General features: G+C 31.3%; 1 protein-coding gene across 2 annotated transcripts in view; it reads left to right on the top strand.

Moving 5' to 3' along the window:
• The window catches only part of LOC129980549 (apoptosis-stimulating of p53 protein 1-like), a 599,431-nt gene that overhangs the window by 288,964 nt on the left and 292,579 nt on the right, over nucleotides 1–17,888 (top strand). The gene's annotated exons all lie outside the window — the stretch shown is intronic.

Below are 17,888 nucleotides of genomic sequence, written 5' to 3'. Positions count from 1 at the left end.
GTCCGCGAAAAATTTTTCACATCCAAAACAATGTTCATGCTATTCTCCGGCGGCAGATAATAATTAAAAGAAAAAGAATTCCCTTTTCTTTTTCGATGAAATCGATAGAAAATTTGCGTTCTGTGGTAGAAAAGAACGGGAAAATGGAAAAACAGACAAAGAAAGGATAAAGGACAAAAACAGGCGGGACGCGTATTCTTTTTCTCTGCAGGACATACGAAAATATATGAAATCGCGTCGGCTTCATTATCATAGATATTAGAGATATGATTCTTCCCGTTTTTCACTTTGACAGCTTCTAGGGATATTTGGTGGAGGTATTTCGAAATTTTGGTCTGGTTTTGATGAAGGATGATCAAAAATTTTCTGCACATTTCAAAAGTTTTGGATTAAAAATTTTCTTATCAGAAATGGAAATTATTTTACTTCTCATTTGTTTCCATTTTTTGGGGGGAAGGGGGAGGGAAATGCCATTTTCTGGTTTAGAGATGAAATGCAAGATTGTTCTCATTTTCGATACTAAAATAATAAAATAATCATCTGATTTCTTAGGAAAGTATTTCTGATAAAATTTATCTTTTCATTCAATTTAATAAGAAATAGTGAAAAATTGCTGTCAATGGCATTTAATTGAACTGGAAAAATAGAACTTATCGAACTTTTCTCATGATTTTTAATAAAGCATTATCCCCTCCTCCCTACCTCCTTCCCCCGCATAAAATTGTGGACATTGGGTAAGACCACAAACGCCTTGCGTGTCTTGATGAAAACTGTTACAAAATGCTGATCTGTAACGTGAATAGAAATACTGATCTAGCATTTCTATTGAGTCCCTCGTGCGATCTTTGTTGATTTTTTGGCGATTAATCTCTGGAATGCAGTTAATTCACAAAAATCCAAACATCGAATTCGTATTTTTAAGCTTTTTTTTATCATCTGACTGAAACCTGAATTTGACGTAGAACTAAAACTGATGTCACATGATCACACCCCAAGTTTTATTTACTTAAATTGTTCGTATTTTGAGCTACTGGATTTGAATTCTGAAGAAAATACAGACTTACAAACGATCAACCCTTTGGTTTCAAATTTGTAATGCATCTGAATTTAAACTTAAAATTTTTGTGACAAATTTTATCCATCTAGCTCTTTTTGTTTGGTAGTTATCGTTTCAAATTATATTCGGACACCTGAACTGACACACTTCCTCGGAATGGATTTGTCCAAAGTTTGATAAAAATGTACAAATTCGGTGTTAAGACCATGTACCAAAATTTGGTACACAAATTTCATGTTTAGATTGGATATCCTTATCAAATAAACTAAATATTTTAAAGGATTATACATCTGCCTGTCTATACTTCCGCATGCATATAATCATGGTAACCTGTTTTCATCAACAAACCTGCTTTCAACATCAAACCTCTTTTCTACCCATATATGCCACTGCAGGAATTTACATATTCCCTTGCAGACACGCTTCTCCTCTCATTGGTTGCCACGAATTTGCGTAATCATATAGGAGACCTTCCATGTTGCGAAATCGTCGTATCCATCATAATTTGGAATATAAACTGTCTAATTCATAGTTAACGTTTTTCGTGTAATTAGACTATGACGCAATATTCGAGGAACCCCACATGTCAAATTACTCGTCTTAACTTGTCCTATCCGAATTTGTAAAAATTAGAGGCTGCATACCTTGCCAGGTGATTCACGGGAAATTTCTAAAATATATTCGCATAGTGCCATGCAGCCAAGGAAACGTGACTTTCCAGCCATCGAGGCGACTATGGGGCGATTACTTTGAGCCGGTTGTTTTCACAAAGTCGCCGATGAAAAAGCGATCTTCAGAAGCGACAGAAAAAAATATGGTCAGAATCCAATGTCGCGCCAATGCAAAGGCGACGTTGGCAAAATACGAGCGACCTATACTAGACTGAAGCGAGCATTGGCCAAGCATTTGGCGACGAGTCTTGCTGCTTGGATGTAGAACACCCTATATATATATATAATGATATTTTAAACTCTAATTTCAATTTAATTAATTTTCAAGGTTTTATCTTAATTCAGCCCATAGTAACATTCTAAAATATTCTCTTATTTTCTGATCCAATTCCACTTTCTATACTTAATTAATTCAAGAGAAGCTTTGTAAAATTGCTGAATCGGTTAAAAGCCTAACTTTCCCACACTCCGAGTGAAGGGACAAAATACCGCTGTCGTTACAAATTCTTTTTTAAAAGATCCCTACGTTTCCCTTGCCTCGTCAGCGCGTGTAGCGAAAATCCCTATCGCAATCTCATTATATATAAGCACTATGGAGAAATATTTTCCCTATTAATATCTCAGGTTATATAAGACTAGGGGTAAAATCTTCAAGAACTTTTTCCTCATTTCTTATTGTGTCGTTCTGTGTCGTGTGTTGCTCGTCGCTCCTGCTTGTACATAATGCGTGCTTCTCCAAGATGAAATAAAACGACGTCACGAAATCGAAAGTCTCTTCACTGTCTTCGAAACTGCATTCTGCTTCACATAAAATGATGCTTATATAATATGTAAACATTATTTTATGTGAAGCAGGATGCAGTTTTGAAGACAATGAAAAGACTTTCTACATTTTAAAATTCTTTTTAATCCATCGGGAAAGCATAATTATTTAAAAGCAAAGGTGCGGACATTGCGCGTCCACCACAGTGCGACACAAAAGTGGAAGTCGGGAAGAAGAGAGAGATAAATTATCCCTCATCTTATATAACTTGAGATTTTGATAGGGAAAATATTTATTCATAGTGCCAATATATTATTAAGATTCTGATGGGGATTTCTGACGCATGTCAATCACATGTAAAGGAAACACAGGGATCTTTTAAGAAGAATGTGCTTACTGGACAGTTTTCTACACCCCTTCACGCAAAGCGTATGAATGTGTCGACGTTTAACCGATTCAGCAATTTTAGAAAGCTTCTCTTGACTTCATGGGCTAAATTAAGATAAAATTTTGGAAATTAATTAAATTGAAATTAGAGTTAAAGTATCATTATATATATATATGAGGAAATCTTTAAAACTAGAAGTTAATAAAAAAAAATTGCCTTTAACTTTTATTCCTCATTTTCCCAATTAATTCTTTTTTTTTATTCTCTCTTTATCATTATTTCTTATAAACCGAATTTAAAGTTTCTCTAAAGTATATTTCAGAGTTAAAAGCCTTCTCCTTTTTCGCAGCTTTCTTTGTTATTTTCTAGAAGTAAGAATTGAGTACAGTTGAGTTCACTGCTATCGTAGAAATATCCAAGGATGAGGTTAGATTTCCTTTTCTCCGTCTTTTCAGATCTTTTTAGAATTGATTTTTTTTTCTCTTTGCTCACATCGGGAAAAGAAAAAAAAATTGATGGAATTTCCTCTTTCGCTTCAGTTCTACTACCTGTTTTCAATAGCTGTCAGCTGAGGGGAGATAGGGATGATATCACCTCTCTCCCCCTTTTCTCAGCAACGTTTAAGTCAAGGAGATTTATTTGATATTTTGTTTCTATCCGAGGAAATCTTGGCTTCAAAAATGTCTTCCGCATTTGATGATTTAAAGTTTTCTTAAGTGTTATCGGATGGATTTGTTGGATTGTGACATTTTGTTTCGTCAGTCAAGTCGAAGTTCAATTGCCAGAATTAAAGTTTAAATTCCAGAAAAAAGTCGTTTGGTAAGTTTTAATTTTTTTCTTCTTGTAAGCGAATTCTTCATAAAATATTGGAGTCTCATTTGATACCGAAACTTCGGTGATCTTTCCCATTTTCGACCTCTCTGAGTTCAAGAAAACATTTTTTTTTAATTATGTTCAACTTTCTAAATATCGACTTGACTGTGAACACGATAAATGTGAAACTCTATGAGTTATAAAAGAATTTGCAAATATTATACAAAGTGATATATTGGTTGAAATACATCGACGGAAGGAATGTGTCCATAGTTTTTATTTGAATCGGTATTTACTAATTCAAAAAAGCAACGAAGTAACTGGGAGGAATTTGGTATATTTTCATCTGTAAATTAAGTTATAGGTATCGAATTCTAAATCACAAATTTTTAAAATGCATCAAGTTACTTTATCGCCGATAGTTGAAAGAAAAGATCGGCAACGACTGCTGTTGTATTAGATCTGACAACAGCATATCTGTTGACCTTCAGTTCTCAGTACAAGCCGGACGGAAGAACTTGTTCAATGCTCCTTTTCTTCCTCTTTGAAGTGAAATTCGGTTTGGTGTATTGACAACAGAATTGTACTTTTGCATGAAATTTTGTATGCAAGAAGTCAACAGGAAGAACAGTAAAATGCCTACTCTATTTACTATATTATGAAGTTAAAAGCCGGCATCATGAACTAGGGGTAGTGGGTTAGCGCGTCTTCCCCGTGATCTAGGCGTCCAGGGTTCGAGTCCTAGTTCGGGCATGGTTGTTCTCTTCCTTGTGTTCTCTCTGCGAGGTGCGTGAATGAGCCCCCTTTTGAAAAGGGGTTGTGCAAGCGAGTGTGTGTGTGCTATCTTCATATGAGCTAGAAGTCAGACTTCTGCCCTCGGGTGCTCAGGGTACTTTACCCTCTAGCGCTACTGCGCAAAAATTTGGCTTAAAAATAGTCACACGACAAAAAAAATGAAGTTAAAAATATATCAAATTTTATTACCCATGATGGCAAAATAGATTGGAGAAAATTGCCATTTGTTTTTATTATTTCTTCTAATAGAAGTGTGTGTGTGTTTGTGCGTATGTTCTATAAAACAGATCATTTCATCAAAAGCTACCAAATTTGGCACAGTTAAACTTTAAAAAGTAGAAATTAATCTTTGAAAATGGAAATAACATTTTTAATTAATTAAATATTCAGCGATATTTTAGCGTTTTCCCGCGATAATTCCAGAAAATTTTACAGCACAAAAACATACCATTTTAAAATTTAATATATTGTTTTTTAAATGATTCAGATTTAGTTATAAAAATTTTTTCTGAATTTTTGGTAATTTCTTAAAAGTATATTTTGCATCATTTTCAAAAATATACTACCACTATAAAATAATTTTTAAATACATTTTTTATATACATTAATAATAATAATGTATATAAAATAATTTTTATATACACTTCTGCTTTTCTTCAAAAAAGCAATCTTGCCATGATAAGAATTAATAATTCAAATCATTTTCTCTGTTTCATTTTATATATTATTGCGTGACAAGTTCTTCCACTGTTCAGAGTTCAAAAAAAAATTCTGCTTATTATTTGCGTGGTTCATTTGAAAAATCAGAAGGCGAAATTGCATTAGCAATAACAACAACATCCAATCTGAATTAGATTATCCAGGCACCGAAATTTGTAATACCTCTATGACGTCATGAGATTCAACTCCATTTGGAAAGTTCATGCACATAATAAAAAGAAAAAAATGTTAGCTATTAAAATAACGCGGTTCTATTAAATAACTGCCGCAATTTGATAAAAATGTATTTTGTTAAGGGAATCGTGGGGGTAATTTTTCATAAGAAATTTAATTGAAATTCAGCACCCCTAATCTTTCCAGTTAGACATATAGTCGCCGAATACGGCTAGGCATCCATATTTACCATTTTATTTTTTACTAGCTACCTTTTGTAACTAGCTGATTTTACAAATTAATGATTGCTAAAAATGTCAGTTAATTTTTTTTATCTAACTTTGTTTTAATTTCATATGTAAAATATTTTTAAATCTATATAAAGTTTCGATATTCATATAATTCATATTATTTTAGAATCCTTAAACAGGACTTACGAGCTTATTACACTATAAACAAGTTTCTGTCCCATTTTCAAATTTAAAAAATTTTGTCTTTTCACTTATACAATTTAATTAGTGTAGCAAATTTTTCCTTAATTTCAGCAGTTTCTTATAATTATTTTTTTTGTATAAAATGAAACCGAAAGCGACAAACTTTAAATTAAAAATAAATGTGTTTACAAAATTAAATATTATGAAAAAGGGAAAAAAAGGGATAAAATATTTGCTGAATTAAGCTAGTATATCCTCAATCTTTTAATGTGCAGAGTTCTCAAGGAAATTGCGTTTTGTCTCATGATTTATTTTATCTGATTAGCTATTGATACTTTGATCAAACGAAATGCGAAAGAAATATTCAGGAATGTACTAGAAAAACTTATAAACAAATACAAAAATGGTTTAAAAAAATCGGAACATAATTTAAAAAATCAAAATAATATAACAGTCAAAGGAAAAAAAATTAAATACATTAAAAAAAAGATTATTTAAAAAAATTCTCTGAATTATAAAATTTACTTTTGAATTTTATTTTGAAACGTATTTTAATGATATGAATAAGAATATTTTTTTTTCAATCAGAAAATGTACTTCTGAAAACATTTTTTTTCAGAAGTGCATATATTAAATCTTTGTTTCTTTGAAAAATACAATCATTCGGCCTTATGAATCATTTAAAATATTATTAATATTCTAACTTTTAAATAAAAAAAACGCTTCAATCTTCTACAAACCATTTCAGACAGATTATGAAACTTTTGAATATCATTATTTTAGGATTATCAATAATTTAATTATTTTAGACAATTTACTTTGTTGAAATTCTGTGTACTGATTGTAGTATCCTCATCGAAGAAAAAACTGTAAGATCGCACGTTTTTATAAAATAAAAAAATTAAACTTTTACCTCACTTATTTAAAATATAGGATATAAATATGACTAAGGCTAATAACATGATAAATATGACTATATATAAATAAGTATTTTTACTGTATTAAATATAACTCATATAACTGAGAGTCTGTATAAAATTCGTAATTCAGTAAAATATTTAGACATAAACTGCATAAAATAATATTCTTTACTTCATTTATACTAATTTTTCTATTAGATAATTTGAAGCGTAATACTAATGGTTTAAAAATTAGCTGTTGGATCCAGATTAGAATGGACATTTTGTATATTTAAACAATGTTTGCCTTAAATGATGCCGAATATTTGAAATAAAAATATAGATATTTTTTCAAAGGCCACAGAAAATTTTCTTTTGTCTTTATTTTTTCTAAAAAACTTGATTTTTCATATTTATTTAATATCACGCGAACATGGGCGGAAAATTGCAATTTCTATCTTTAGTTTGTAATAAGAGTTATCTTGATCCTTTCAGTTGTGCTTTTGCAAATATAACTACAATAAATTGATAAAAGCTGTTTGTTTTTTTCAAACATGCAGGTGTTCAAAATGATAATATCTGTCCCTAAATAGCTTTTGTGTTGATACAAAATGGCACATAAATACAATTCATCTAAACTTAATTCCTTTCTTCGTTACTACCCGATAAACCGAATCTGAAGAAAGTGAATAGAGAGAGTAAAAGGACTCTGTTTCTGCGTTTGATTCTTTTCCTGTCGGTTTTTGTAAGTAGAAATTGAGTATCGCCTCTAGAATTGGTTTTACAGCTGTTGAAAAATACCGAAGGAAGCGATTGATATTTTTTTCTCTTTGTCGAATGGAAGAAAAAAAAGAAAAAAAATGAGTGGTATTTCCTGTTACCCTGAGTTCTGCCACCTGTTTTTAATAGATACCAGCCAAGGGGCAATCTGAAAAACATCGCCATCACTTTTTATTTTCTCGTATACGTAATATAGTGAAAGTATAGTAACCATCAAAATATTCGAACGAAGATTTTGATAAATCTCCACATGTTAGATCTCCCGGATTTCAAAAAATACATTTTTGGAAATACAAAAATACATTCTGTCTGTCCTTATGTCTGTGACAACGATAATACAAAAACGCTTTGAGATAGACGGTTGAAATTTAGTTCACTGTCTTTACATCAAATTTACAGATTTCTTTCAAATAATCTGTTTGGTGGAAGTTCGTCTGTCCGCCTGTTCGAATATAAGTTAACACGATAATTACAAAACGAAGAGAGCTAAATATATAAAATTTGGTATAAAGATTTAACATCTATAGTGTAGAAACCTGTTAGATTTTGAGCCACGCTCAACTAAAGGTTGACTGTCCGGCGGTCTGTACTTTTAGAAATAAGTGAAACGGATAATTCAAAAACACAATGACTTAAAAATATCAAATTTCTCACGGAAATGTATGACTACAAGTGCAGTTTTTTTGTTAAATTTTTGTTTCAATCGGTTGAAAAAAATGCGTCTGAAACCTAAATTCTATTTTTAGATACTATTAACTGCATTCCAGATATTAATCGCCAAATAACTCGCCAAGAATAACCCGGAGAGATTCAGTAAAAATGCTAAATTCACGCCAAAAGTTAATATTTTGTAATTTTTGTACACTAATGCGAGTAAGTAGTTCTCTGGCCTGACAAGGGAATAAGCGAGAAAGTTTTGAGGAAACTACTTCCGCAGGTTCCTGAAGCACTTAAGCCAGAGATTTATTTGAATTTTAGCTTCAGCACTGCGTGTTTATATGAGAAAATCTCAGCTTCAAATGGTATTTCTTTTGGCTTCGGGTATTTCAAGGTAGGATTTATTATACAGATCAGGTGGATTTATTAATTTGTGAGAATTTCACGCCTTCGTTAATTAATTTCCAAAAATAAATATTTAGTATATTTATAGACAATTTTCAGCCTTTTGACCTCTTAGATGTCCTGCCCTGCTTCCCATGTGTATCAAATCATTTCTTCTCAAATATAAAATGAAACTAAATTGTTTAAAGATACTTAACACTTTACCACACTTCTGTTCCTCAGTTTTCTAGAGCTCATGTGGCCCCTTTCTGGTTTGGTACAGATGTAAATGGACTTCTTTTTAAAAAAACGAGAAAAAAATTACACTGCAATTATTTGGAAAAAACATATAAAGGACAAAAAACGAATGCATATAACATAACAAAATAAATGTTAAAAATTAAAATAAAATATATCCGAGGTGCTGTGAAATGAAATCAATGAACATGATTAAGCAGAGTATGAGTGAAAAAATAATGCAACTATAAAAATTATATACTTGAAAAAGTTTAAGGATATATTATGAATAAAATGCGAGGTGTGTTAAAATATTGCATGGACTATAACTTGATACAAAAATTATACGTAAATCACAAATCCCTCAAGTTTTCTACGGATTATTAGTTGAATCAGTAGGACAATATTTTCCCGAAATGGAAGATATGATCTAATTAGATAGTAGATAAAACTAAGCAGTTTATAATAGATAAAATTAAACATAAGTCTTATATATGGTATTTATACAATGAGAAAATAATATAATGGTCTAAAAATTCCATTTCGAGTTTTTGATAAATCTTCAAAGTTTAGACATCTCTAATTTAGAAAAAATCGTTCGTAGAATATGTTGTAAAAAAATAATAATTCAAAAATAGAACACGCAATACAAATGAAATTTTATGGATGGTTTCTACAACGAAAATGTAAATATGCATCAAATTTTAAGACATCTATGAATATAATTTTACTCTAATAAAGTGAGTTTAATAATACGCAAGTTTTAAAAGATGTCTACACATATAATTGTGGAAGAATTCGACTTCGATTTTTTGATTAGTCTTCAAAGTTCAGACCTTTCTGATTTTAAAAAAAAAGTATTATTAGACTATATGTTGGTCGGTTTGTGGATAAAATAGCTCAAAAAAAGAAAGAGCTATAAAAATTATATTGGATTGACGGTTTCTACATCAACTTATAGAATTTACAACAAATTTAATATATATTAAATTTTAAAAGTCATCTACAAAATCACAACGAGCCACATGGTTGAAATTTGATAATGATTTTTGCGTCAGAATTGTACTTTTTATCAAAGTAACTAAATTCGTTTACTGCCAATTGATTTATCAATATTGTCTGTATTTCAACTCTACTATTCAAAATCGAAATAAGTAAGAAAAATAAAATTTCGATATGTAACGAGCTCGATGTTTGAGATTTGGCATATGTTTTCGTTGTGGTGAAAAGCTTATAAGTCAAATAACAGCTACGAAACACGAGTAGTTACTTTTGTCTTGTGGTCTTGTTACTCGGCTGCGAACAACAAGGTCCCAGGTTCTATCCTCGCTCATAACAATCGGCTACATTGGTGACCTCAGACGATGAACCTTCTTACAGCTGTTGTGGCGCCATCTACCCACAGCAATCCAAAGTCGTCAGACTTACTTGACGCAACAGCAAACACTCACCCACACACGCTCGCCATAACTCTTGGCTCTACTCAAATGGGTACAGGCACATTAAACTCAACAGCTAATACATCACTACTCAACTGCCATATCGTTCTTCTCACCTCCGACTCACTGGAGGGAGAGTACTGTGGTGAAAAGCTTATAAGCCAGATAACAGCTACGAAACACGAGTAATTACTTTTGTCTTGTGGTCTTGTTACTCGGCTGTGAACCACAGGGTCCCAGGTTCTATCCTCGCTCGTAACAATCGGCTACATCGTCATTAAAATGACACACCTTTAATAAATTTTTGATCAGACCCATATCTAAAAATTATTATTTTCAAAAAGGTTGAAATTAGAAAATTTTGGCACTTGAATTGTATATCTCTATAAAAGTAACTAAATTCGTTCACTTTCTAGCTGCCGGTTGATTTGTCATTTCGTCTGCATTTCAACGCTACAACTCAAAATCGCAATAAATAAGAAAAACAAAATTAGATATGACATCTTTATCAAATTTTGAATCAGACCCATATCTTTATTTATTTATTACAAATTCACAAAAATTGGCTACGAAGCCATTAGATCTCTAGTCTTCCAATATTTCTGAATATGTCAGAGACACAAGGTAGGAGACAAAGCTGTAGCAGATTTAGTGTTAACCAGGGCGCACTGCATGGAGGTCTGCTACAGATTCATAACTAAAAAATATTCTTTTTTCTACTTTTGAGAAATTCAACAAAATCATACATTTAAAAACTTTATTTTCTCATCATTTTATGAAAACAAATGAAATATTTTATAGTTGTTGTTTTTTTTCACCGTTAAAAATACAAGATTTTTTCCTTTCTGTAAAAAGTAATAACCAGTTCATGTCTGGTTAGAAAATTTTTCCTGCATCTACGAAAAGTCTGATAGTAAGAAATTTATTTTCTTTTTGAAATAAGAAAATGCTTATCATCTGTTATTTTTGCAATAGCGTTTTGTGAAATGATTCTTCGGCAACTGAAAATTTCAATAATTTATCTTATTGAATGGATGCGTCAAAATATCTTGTTGCTATTCTATATATCTTAAGACGTTATAAAAAGGCATCATAAATAAATTTCTTTATAAGTTCTGTTTCTAAAATCTATTAGTGATTGGGAGATTTTTCATACTTCGGAGCAAAATATATTTAAAACACGATTGCAGTTTTTATCCTGGCGATTTTTTATGACTATAACTACCGTGTGTATATTTTATCATGTGGTTTGTAATATGCATTTAGATTTAAACTGTATATGTATTTTGAGCATAAAATAATAATATTCCGGAAATCCTTCGTGTGTCCAATGAGCTGTCCATTAAATTTGATCATAGACAATTTTATTCCACTAGGAAAATACAAAGCACAAGTAGTGAAATACAAACGAAGCAACACTTGCGGAAATCAATAATGTACTAATTCATAGTGCAATGTCGCTTAGCATAGAATCACCGAACAGTTGTAATCAACACTCCAAAGAAAAAATTCGTCTTACTAACTTACTTTTAGCTCTCTTTCTCTCTGTCTCTCTTTCGAATTTATATGCATTTCTATGATAAGATATAAAATTTGTTGAAAAAATTATTGCTACTCATTTCTTAATAGAGATATCGCCATAATTCTTGAATTTTCTAGAACTTTCAATTTTATCACCAAATTTATCGCCAAGGTTGGGGTGATTTATTTGGCATGTATTCAGCTTTCATTAAAAATACCTGAAAGATTACCTACCTTATTATGAGGTTAACTGCTCAGGAAAACATTATTGCAGATTTATAACAATACGCATACTGGACGTAACGATAATAGTCATAAAATTTTATGTAAGTCTTTATTACTGTTTGCAACTTTCGGCAACCACCTTTTCGAAACATTCACTATATCAATAGCATAACTTAGTCATGTAAATAGATACTTTCATAACATACATCTTATCACAAGAAAATGAAAACTTTATTTTAAATTATAGTATCACTACAAACATTCCACATTTCTATTATGTGCTCAATGTTTTATTATACTTTCATTAGCTAGTTATGGTTGAAAAATTGATCTTGTTGAGATTTTGGATCTGTCAAAGGTTTATTTTGTTATGTATCTCGAAAATTGAGGGCAGTGGGAGGGGGGAGGGTGATGTCATTTCTAGGAGTCAAACTTTCATATAAAATAAAAATTGGCAAAATCTGTCCAATGTCTGGAAATGGGGCAATGGTTCTTTGATTTTGCTAACTATATGATATATAGATATCTCATGTTTAAGAATTATTTTTGTTTAATATGATTCTTGCTGATATACCAATTTCTCTAACTGTAACATACTCTTATACACATATTGCGAATTATTACAATCCATTTGTATTATAAAACTAGAAAGAAATCTCTCTTCTTCTAAAGATGAGGATGCTAGTGATATAAGACGGGCCGCGGTGGCCTGGTGGTAAGGTCTCGGCTTGTGAGCCGCAGAGGTTCAGGTTCGAGACCCGATTCCACCGAAGAATCGTCGTGTAAGGGGGTCTGTTGCACGTTAAATCCGTCATGCCAAACGTCCTCCCGCTGGTGTGGTGTGGCGTGGAGAGGGGGATGCCAGCTCTGGTGTCGTCCTAGTCATCTGACCACGGTTCAAAATGACGAGGTCTGTCCCAAAATAATCCTAGTGTTGCTTTACAACGGGACGTTAATATAACTAAACTAAACTAAACTCATATTTAAAAATTATTTTTTGTTTAATATGAATCTCGTTTATATACCAATTTCTCTCACATGCTCTTATATACATATTGCGAATTATTAAAATTCATTTGTATTATAAAACTAGAAAGAAATCTTTCTTCTTCTAAAGATGGGGATGCTAGTGATATAAGAAGTCCTTTGTCCTTGTGAAAGACTAAACAAAAATCAATTTCCTTAAGTTTTCTGCATACAAAACTAATTCTGATCAAGTTAATTCGCAAATTATGTTTACCTTTCAGTCTTAAGCAATTTTTAGTTCCATTCATGGAAATTAAAGATCAGCATAATTACTTCTTGCTGAAACTGCTCCAACAATTGTTAGCAGGTCATCTCAACAGTCCTTGAGCATCTTATCTTGCACCATATCCCAAGGTTTGTAGAGTTAAAAAAACACTTCACAGTTCGGTTGGGAAAGTTTTTGAAATCTCTAGCCATCATCCTTGTCCAATTAACTACCCATTGTCGCTTAATTAAGTGACTTAACTTCTTGGAATGAATTTTTAATATTTTGGATTTTAAATGGGTTTGTGCGTCATTATCCTCGTTAATTATATTTCGGGATTCTTTTCTTTTTAATCATGTCTTCGCTTAAGTGTCCCTTAATCATTCATGGAATCGCAAATTGTATTTTCATTAGTCTAGTTTTGAGACGAATGAATTAACTTATCGTTGATGGTGCGTTGAAATGAAATATTTGTCTGGACTACTTAATATTTGATTTTAAGTGTTTGTAAAAGACTTGCAAGTGAATGATTGCTCATTTCTAAAGTGAGATAAGTCTCTCTATTGCTATCTAAACCGCACTTGTATTTGACAACGATTCGGAATTCCGAGATTAGTCCATAAAAATAGCGTTTGCATCACATCAAATCGAGACGTTAACGTAACTGTGTAAAAAATTCTTCTTGGGACTTAAATTTAGAGCACCTAGGTGCAATACGTAAACAATTAGCGATCATGAGTTTCAATAGTTGGGAGACTTTCAAATAAACAGGGTTTATTTTTACTTTCTAGTATACATAGTGTAGAGAACATATAGAAATCGTCAAAGAATTCGTGCTCGAGATTTTGACGAATCTCCACATTTTACACCTCCCTAATTTCAAAAAACGCATTTTTAGAAAATGTCTGTCTGTGACAAAGATAACTCAAAACCGCTTCGAGCTATACCGTTGAAATTTGGTATTTGTCTTTATATCAAATTGACAGATTTCTATCAAATTTTGAGTAAAATCTGTTCCGAGGAAGTCCGTCTGTCTAAAGGATCGAATATAAGTTAACACGCTAATTACAAAAAGAAGAGAGCTAGCTAGATAGAATTCGGTACACAGATTTAACGACTACAATGCAGACTTCTGTCAAATTTTGTGTCGGATCCAGCTACGGGTTGACCGTCTGGTGGTCTTTACTTTTATAAACATGCAAAGCGATAATTCAAAAATGCAATGACTCAAATATATGAAATTTGTTGTGTGAGTTTGTGACAACAAGTGCATTTTTGAGTCAAATTTTTGTTTCAATCAGTTGAGAAAAACTTGTATAAAACACAAATCCAATTTTGGGATACCATTAGTGGCATATCAGAAATTAATCACCAAATAATTCGCCAAAGGTGACACAAAAGATTCGATAATAATGATAAATACGCAGCAAAAGTTATTTTTTCGTAACTCTTGTGCACCAATTCTGTGTAAAACGTTCTATGGTATGACAAGTTTATTATAGAGTATGCTAGAAAGTTTTGGGGCGACCATTCTGGTTGGTTATATCTTATATAAACGTCTTCCTATCTTAATACAAATAAAAGTCAGTATGTCGATGTATAATATATATATTGTTGCGAAATTTCCGGGGTTCGTTTGGATAGTGGGAGTTATATGGTGTGTAGAACGCTCAATCACCAGGCGGCAGTAGAAAATAAAAACAACGACGTTTATTTACACGACACACAGGACAGCACAAAGACGACAACTATATACAGCACAGAAGACGATTATCTTCAGCCGAGGCGTGCAGCATACAAAACAGAATAAAAAGCAGCATACAACAGACTCTACTGCAGATAGTGGCACACAGCTTAGTTCAGCACTAGCTTCACTCCGTCGCTGCTCCGCTTATCTCTGGAAGGCCAGTTCTTTACCGTCGATTCCGACTACGACGACCCTGGAAGCCGCGGCCGCCTCCTTTTATAGGTCTCAGGGGGCGGGGCTAGAAGCCTCTCAACCAATCAGGAACGTTCGAGGCGTATCTCGGTTCCTACTGGACGGATCGGGAAAATTCTCGATGTTTCGGGTATAATCTATTTTGGCGCCAAAGTCGCCAAATTCGTCGCCAAGTCTCCAAATGGTCGCCAAGTTTGTCGCCAAGCTCCGGGACCTCCGACGCGACACACGGACTCCGTCCAATAGAGATGACTATAAAACATTATTTCCGATGGTGGAACCAACTATGCTGGGAAGTAGCATTACAGATTTGTAACAATATATATTCCACATCTTCTCATAAGGAATTGGAGTCAAATGCAACTAAATTTTGCATATTTATTATATAAGGCATGAAAAAAAATGCTGTCTACTTTTAAAAGCACAAAATTTAATCAAATAATTAAATAAAAATCAACAAAAATTTTGCCTTTCTTACATTTTTTAATTACTCTACCACTAATTTTTTAATTTCTTTTTATTTTTAATTCGTTTTTTTTCAATGCTTTTAATAGTTTTAAAGTAGCTATTTAACCATACGTAAAAGTATATTCAAGTCAAACGCAGACAATATTGTCTTGTACTTCAGCATGTGGGAACAAAATTTGCATTTCTAAAATAAAATATATTAGTAATTTACGGAGAAAAGTATCTAATGACGGGTTTTTAAATTCTTCTGATTCAATGGATATTTTAATTAAAGGCAGATGATAAAAGGATTTTATATAATACAATATTTAGTATAAAAGTAGTTTTTACGTTATAAATATCTTACAGGAAAATAATTTTAATTCCAAGCAACGTCGGGTATATATATAAGACATATATAAAAGAATTTCCAAAATTTTATAGTCGTAAATCTGTTATTTTAATGCTTGCAGGTCCGAAAAACTGAATGATTTTGTAAATGGAAATAATTCAACCTTTTTCCATTTTTTAAATAAAAAAAACTATTAAATAAACCTTTTAAAGCATTCCAAGATAAATAAATAATAAGTGAGGCTGAAAATTAACAGATTATAATTTCCCATGTGCGAGTTAATGGAAACACTTAGTGTATTCAAAATTAAAATAATGGCGACGTAAGATTATATCTTATTCAAAAAAATAAAAAGAAAATTCTTTGAAATCTTTCCGAAATTTAAGAAAATAAAAATGTGCAAGTTAAAATATTTTATTTCCATTCATAAAAGCCATCTTATGTATTTTCTGAAAGAATAAAATCATCAGGTTCTTTCATTTAAAAATTATTTTCTTGTTTTAAAAACTGAAATTCTATTATATGATATATATTTTTTTGATGTTGAAAGAAAATTTTCTTTGATAAGCCATCTACTAATTTTTTAAAAAAAAATGTTATTAAATTACTTAAATTTATTTTAAATTCTGTTCCAAAATTTTAAAAGAAAGTGTGTGAATTATTTATGTATTCTCAATTCTATTAAACTTTCCATTTGCTTTATTTTTTAAAGCTGACTACTTATTTGATTTATGGCTTCCAGCAGATTTTCATAAACAAAACTAACATAGAATTTAATAGAAAATTTAGAAGAAAATAGGTTTAAAATGTAGTCATATTTTAATATAAATAATAATGGTTTTTAAAAACACACGTTTATTAATGTGTTAAAATTTTGATTTTATTTTAATTATTTTCTGTTTCTTGGGCTTGAATTTATAGCTGATTATTATATATGTTAATATATAATAATCAGCTACAATGTAATGTAACAAATGTAATATAATAATTACAGTTATTTAACATCAAATCAGGTGTTGACGGCTGTGTGTTGTAAATATCGTGTGAAAAAATGAAAAATTATTTAATATTAGTTCTTGACATTTTGATTAAAAAATCTTTTATATAAAAATATTACAAAATAATAAATAATTTTATCGTTTGCAGTGTTATTTTGATTAAAATGCAAATATTTTGCCAAACAAATTTTGAATCGTATAACAAACAAACGAAAAAAATTACCAAACGATTTTTAAAAACTGTTGAAGTATTTTCGCTTTCATCTGTATAGATGTTTATTTTGAATCTCAACGATGTTCTTATTTGTAACCGAGTATTCACACTGGTATAGTTAACATAATTTACATTTCAATTTTGTCTGTTTTTTTTAGTAAAAAGATTCTTTTTTTTAATTGTATATTTCTAAAAAAAATCCAACACATACTATAATGACAGTGACTTTATTTTCAGTTACTCCAGTTCGAAAACCTGAAAGTAGTAACAAAGAAAAAGAACTGGACTGAATTCTTTTCAGTCGTCTGCTGAAAAATCTCTGTTTTTCCACTCTTCCTTGTCTTTTTTTCCGACAGGATTTGGACGTACGTAACAGCTTGTGGCTGGAAAGACATTCGATTTTTCGTACCACTTTTTTCTTCAAAGTTTTTCTCGCCTGGGTTTATTCTTTTTTTTTTTTTCATGGACTTTTTAATATATTTGCCAGTAAACGCTTTATTTTATGCATGTACATCTCTGCTGCCGAATGGATTAATTTTTTCCCCTTACGATTTGTTTAAGATTTATTTGAATTTTTTTTATTTTAGATTTATTCGAGATTTTCTTACCCGAGTGCTCCGTCCACTACAGAATACAATTTTGCTTACTCCAAACTTTCGAATTTTGGATTTCTTTGCATAAAGTGGAATCTGTCAAGTTTATTCTTTCTTATCTTTGATTGTTTTTCTTTTTCCTTTCTTTTTTTTCCCCTCATTCGTGTTTATAATCCTC

This window comes from Argiope bruennichi, chromosome 8 (assembly GCF_947563725.1).
Source record: "Argiope bruennichi chromosome 8, qqArgBrue1.1, whole genome shotgun sequence".
NCBI lineage: Eukaryota > Metazoa > Arthropoda > Arachnida > Araneae > Araneidae > Argiope > Argiope bruennichi.
This window is presented reverse-complemented; position numbering and strand designations above follow the sequence as displayed.